This window comes from Anneissia japonica, unplaced genomic scaffold (genome assembly GCF_011630105.1).
Source record: "Anneissia japonica isolate Jap-2015-1 unplaced genomic scaffold, ASM1163010v1 scaffold287839_len198389_cov133, whole genome shotgun sequence".
Taxonomy (NCBI): domain Eukaryota; kingdom Metazoa; phylum Echinodermata; class Crinoidea; order Comatulida; family Comatulidae; genus Anneissia; species Anneissia japonica.
In genome coordinates, this window is record NW_022698111.1 from 21,811 (window position 1) to 28,027 (window position 6,217).

The window sequence follows — 6,217 nt, forward strand, 5'->3', positions numbered from 1 at the left end:
ATTGTTATTGTTATTATTATTATTATTATTATTATTATTATTATTATGTCTGCCATTAACATTATTGTTTCTCTGGGAGGCGTCTTGTACAGGGACATGTTCCTTTTTGCCTAACCAGTCTCATTACGTTTGAGTGAAATAAAATTATGAATTATGAATTATACCAATGTCATCTATCAATGAAAACATCGATTCGATTAATTAGCAGCAGCTTTTCGCACTGTGGCAGTGCCGATAGAAAACAGCAACTTTTTGGCACTGTGGCAGTGCCGATAGAAAACGGCAGCTTTTTGGCACTGCGGCAGTGCCGATAGAAAACGGCAGCTTTTTTTGGCACTGCGGCAGTGCCAAATCGGCACTGCGGCAGTGCCGATAGCCACTACCAATAAGTTTACACGCTTCCAATTTTAACAAACTGTACATGGTTTTCACAATAATATAATTATATATTTAGCCTCTGGTAATCGTTGAACCCATATAATCGATCGACTGATAGGGTTACGAAATGTATAAAAATATTGCGTAAAAAATTTACTTGGTTTGGGTCCGGAAAAGCACCACACTTGGAACAGTGGTGGCGCAGGGGGCAGAGGGCCTTTGCTCACCTGTCGGAAAGGCCTGGACCCACCTGTCATCTGCCGAACGACTAGGTCGTAGGACCAAATTAAAACAATAAGAATAACTTGCCTATCCAAATAACGCTATTTTTATTGCCAATCCTAGATATTGTGGTCTAAAAGCACATATAATAATAATAATAATAATAATAATAATAATAATAACAATAATAATAATAACAATAATAATAATAACAATAATAATAATAACAATAATAATAACAACAATAATAACAACAATAACAATAACAACAATAACAACAATAACAATAACAATAATAATAATAATAATAATAATAATAATAATAATAATAATAATAATAATAATAATAATAATAATAACAACAACAAATACTTAGGCCTATATAGCGCCAATTCAAAAATTTATCAAAGTACCAAGTTAAGCCATAAAAACTCTCCCCATGAACCCTAACTGGGATTTTTTCCCCCGGGCCATCGACCGAGGCTTCGTCGTCGCCTCGGTTCGGACCCCTCCGTCGGACACGTCGGACCCTTTTTTCGGCAAATTTCTGGCGCCACCGCTGACTTGGAACAGAGGACAAGTAAATACACAAAATTCATGGCAGTCATTCGTAATTGTTGTTGTCCTTTCCACTCGCTTTGAAAAGCATTGCATATATTCTTGGTGATTTAACATCGACATCCTCAAACATGAACTTAATAATCACGCGCGTAATTTTGTTAATTCTTTTTTCAGCAATCATTATCTTCCCCTTATTCACCGACCATCCAGAGTTACAAATACCTCAGTCAGCCTGCTTGACAACATTATTTCTAATTCGTTTAATTGTCCTAACCTTAGTGGCTTAATTTATAGTGATATCAGTGATCACCTTCCAATATTTAACGTTTCATTCCCATCAAATAAAGCAACTGGCTTCAGATAAGGAAGAGCTCCCTAGGTACAGAAACATATCAATCCCTTAACACTTGACCAATTTCGAAATGACCTTAGCAACGAGCATTGGACTGAAGTGTTTTGCGATTCAAGACACTGACCTTGCATATAACAATTTCGAAAATTCATTTAAGAACCTCTATGAAAAACATTTCCCCTACAAAAATCACAAAAAGTAAAACCTTTAACTTAAATCTTGGATGTCTGACGGTCTTCTTACTTCTGTTAAGCATAAGCAAAAACTTTACTCAAAATTCCTTCATTGCCCATCTACTCATAATGAATGTAAGTATGAAAAGTTTCGTAACAAATTAAATTCTACAATCAAAGCTGCCAAATTCAACCACTTTAATGATCTTTTCTTTAAATACAAAAATGATATCAAGGCTCCTGGAGTACTATAAATTCTCTTTTCAGAAGAAGCCCTATAGATCAGCCAGATACCTATTTTGTTTGCAATGGTGACCTAACCAATGACCCAGACAAAATTTCAAGCACATTCAACAAATGCTTTGTTGAAATTGGCCCTTCACTATCTAACAATATCCCCAATGCGACATTTCTTTTAAAGAATTCCTACCCAACCCTACACGAAATTCGTTATTTCTTACCCCTGTAGGCATTAAGGAGGTGGCCACTATTCTTAATTCTTTTAAAAACAACAAGTCACTTGGTATCGACGGTTTTCATACCAAAGTAATAAAACATGTTTCGGATTTAATTTCTTTCCCCTTATCTCATATATTTAATCTTTCAATCTCTAAAGGTGTTTTTCCAAACAGAATGAAGCAAGCCCGTGTAACTCCCATTTTCAAATCTGAACTAAAATCCGATATTTCTAATTATCGTCCCAAATCAATACTCTTTGTTTTCTCAAAAGCCTTAGAAAAAAATCATTTATGACAGAACAATAAACTTTATTTCAAAATATAATATCCTTTACAATAAACAATTCGGATTTAGGAAAGGATTCAATGCCCCTATGGCCCTTATTGATCTTGCCAACAAAATCGTTGACGCATTTGAAAACAGGCAATTTGCTATCGGAATTTTTATAGACCTTTCTAAGGCTTTTGATACGATCAATCATAATATTCTCTTATACAAATTAGCTCATTATGGAATATGCGGCCCAGCCCTAGATCTTTTTTTTTTTTACGCGGCCCAGCCCTAGATCTTTTTTACCTTTCAAATCGCAGTCAATGTACCAAATATTTTAACTCCATTTCTAATTCCCTTCCCATTATTTGCGGTGTTCCTCAGGGGTCTTTGTTAGGTCCATTACTTTTTATTTTATATATTAATGATATACATTCGTCCTCTAATCTTTAATCTTTCTGTTTTTCTGTACGCAGATGACACTACTATTTTTATGCTAACAAAAACATTCAAACTTTATGTGACACTGTTAATGCCAACCTTATTTGCCTGTCTAAATATTCTTCTGCCAACAAACTTTTAATAAATCACAATACATGTAACTTCATTCTGTTTCGAAACCCCCATATGTCAACATTTCATGACCTTTCACCCTTGAAAGTCTATATCGATAATTATGCCATACCAAATGTTCAACATACCAAATTCCTAGGGGTCTATCTTGACTGTGGTCTAACATGGAAGAAACGGATAAACGAAATTGAAAATAAAGTCTCCAAAAGCCTTGGTATCATTTTTAGATTATCCTCATTTGTTCCCCTCAATGTACTACGTTTACTGTATTGCTCGCTAATTCTTCCTTATCTGAGCTACTGCAACATCGTATGGGCTAATACCACCCCTCATACTTAAATAAACTTCACATTATTCAAAAAAGGCTATCAGGATTATATCTGGCGCTCCACCGCGGTCTCATTCCTCTAGGTTATTTTCCAAAATTTAAATTTACTCAAACTCCCTGATATAAATTCTCTCCAACAAAGTATTTTTACGTATGCAACCTCTCACTCCATTTTACCAAAGTATTTCTGTGATACCTTCAAACCTAATTCCTCTTTACACAATTACTGTACTCGAGGTAGATATGATGTATACATTCCCAATCATAAGACTAACTATTTTCAACATAATATTAGATTTACTGGCCCTAAATTATGGAATTCTCTACCTCTCTTAGTTGTCGATTCCATTAATAAAAATTCAATTGCTATCCAGCTCAAGAAACACATTATTTCTAATTATTATATAGTCTACTCCCATATTATCCTTTTTTGCACAAACTAATATTCGGTCCAATTTGAACTGTTGCTTTCTTCGTTTGCGTGTCTTCTTCGTCCTGTTTTGTCCATGTCCTTTTAATTTTCTGTTTGTTTTTCGTGTCTCCCTTTTATTTCAGGCTGACCCGTCACAAGATGATCTTCTTCCTGGGTGTTTGCCTTTTTCCTTTTCTCTTGAATTTGATATGATCTTGTCTTACTTGTATCAATTGAAAAGGAATTAAATAAATGTTACTTTGAATTTGAAAATTTGAAAAATAAGTAGGGTTTTAACTATAGAAAACATGAGAAAAGTGGTAGGGGGACCATTAATATGATGTCACCCTTCTTTGAAAAGTGTGGAGGGGGGTGTCCCCTGTCCCCACCGATCGACGCCCATGCTGTCAAAGGATGAAATGTTTACAGATTGTCAAATGGAAGAAACTTCATGTAAAGTTAATGAATTTCATTCATAAAAAAAATAATTCCAGACGTTATCTTCAAGTAGAGCAATACCGTAAAACATCGAATTGAAGCTCTGGGCTTCTTCGTTTTTGTTTTTCTTTGGTTTTTTTTGGATGGGCTTCTTTTTGAGATGGGCTTCTTGTCGAGGCTACTTTTGCAAAGTAAAGAGTGAGGGGGCTTTTCAAAGGGGGGGGGAGTGTGCTCCTTTTCAAAATGAATGTTGTAAATGTTGGTAATTTGTACTATAAAAACAATAAATAAGGCCACTATAACATCAATGTGTATCATGGAGTGTATTAATTGGCCTAAAACTAACCTAACTGGCCTAAAACTAACCTAACCTAAACTACTGTGTAAACCACAGTAGTAGAGGCTAATTTTGCAAATTAAAGAGGGGGCTTCAATTCGGGATGGGTTTCTTCTCGAGTTTAAGCCTATTGGGCTTATTCTAGATTTTACGGCCGATTACTATTTTTATTAGTGATATACCGGAGAATATACTTGGAATTATAAGTCCCACGTGACAGAATGTATTTGGCCTATAATACTATATTTTTCATTTCATTTATTTATTGTCCAGGGATTGCATCAGCAACAATGCGCCATAGCACGAATGTGTCCGCAACGCCTGTACATACAACAGATTACATATGGGCTTAGTTAAAATTCAGATATTTACAACTTCAATAAAATGCAACTCAAAGACCAACACATTAAAAGGTCCAGTAAAATAGATGTAAACAAAAGTTTCAAAAAAAAAAAAAATATACAATTGAAAAGCGATGGGTTTATGGAAGTGAAATAATAATAAAATGATATTGCACAGAATCAGTGAATTGCAATTTATAAAAAACCTATCTATTATCAAGGAGGTGTTTTCTGAACTCTCCTAGATACCCTTCTTTGTACTTTTTCAATGTGGCCTATGTTACTTGCAGTTCTTGGGCCCCATGCCGGTAAACCCTATTCAAGAATTGTTAGGACAACAGCTTTGTAAAGACATGAAATAGCGTCTGGAGAGCAATTACCAGCAACAGAAAAAATAATTTTTTTTTCATCTTCCAGTACTCTGCACAACCTCATCCAATAACCTCTTAATGGAGTATATTTGCACAACGCTAAATGCTATGCATCACTGCTCGCAGATGTGTTAACACTTCTCCCACCCTTTTTTAAAATTAATGGCTTCGCTTTAAGTTTTTTACTTTTAATTAATATTTCAAATTCTTCCTTACTGCTTTGGAAAAAAAAAATGTATATAATGTACATTATCCAACAAATGTTGAAATAATAATTTATTAAATCAATCCTTCCTGCAAAACAGATAATATCGGTTATCAGAAAATATAATTGTATTTTATAATTTAGAGAAAATTGCTCCTAAAGACAAAAACTGAGATGCATGTGTTTTGTTTGAGGTATCTGAAAGGGAAAAAAGAAGATCTAGCCCTTTTAGATGATTTGGAAGAGAAACATTTATAAGAAATGATTTGACCTTACAGATTTTATGCCAATTCTAAAACCATCAGGTTGTTTGTCCATATATAAATAAGCATATGCACTTTAAAGTTTAACATTTCCATACTATTGGAACTGTGCCATAAAAAAATCCGTGGCCCCATCAATTCCATAGCTTAGGAGCAGATGCCATCCCACCTGACCACATATCGGACTCATTCAAGGTTAACTTTAATGAATTAGAAGAAAAAAATTATTAGAATCTATTCTTGAACTTCCTGTTGGATGTATTTAAGAATTAAAACCATCACTACAATTTCCTTTTCAGCAACCACTTAACCACAAGTTCTCGTACAGTACTTATAAGGATTTATTTCACACCAAAGGTGTAAACATAATTTGTGTCAACTTTCATACCTTATTTATTCAACTTGCCTTTAATCAGTGATGGTAAAATACAACTTTTTTTTTTTTTATCAAAACAGCACAATTAAACCTAAAGATTTGATCAATGCCTGTCTCTTATACACATCTAGATGTGTATAAGAGACAGATCTCTGAGA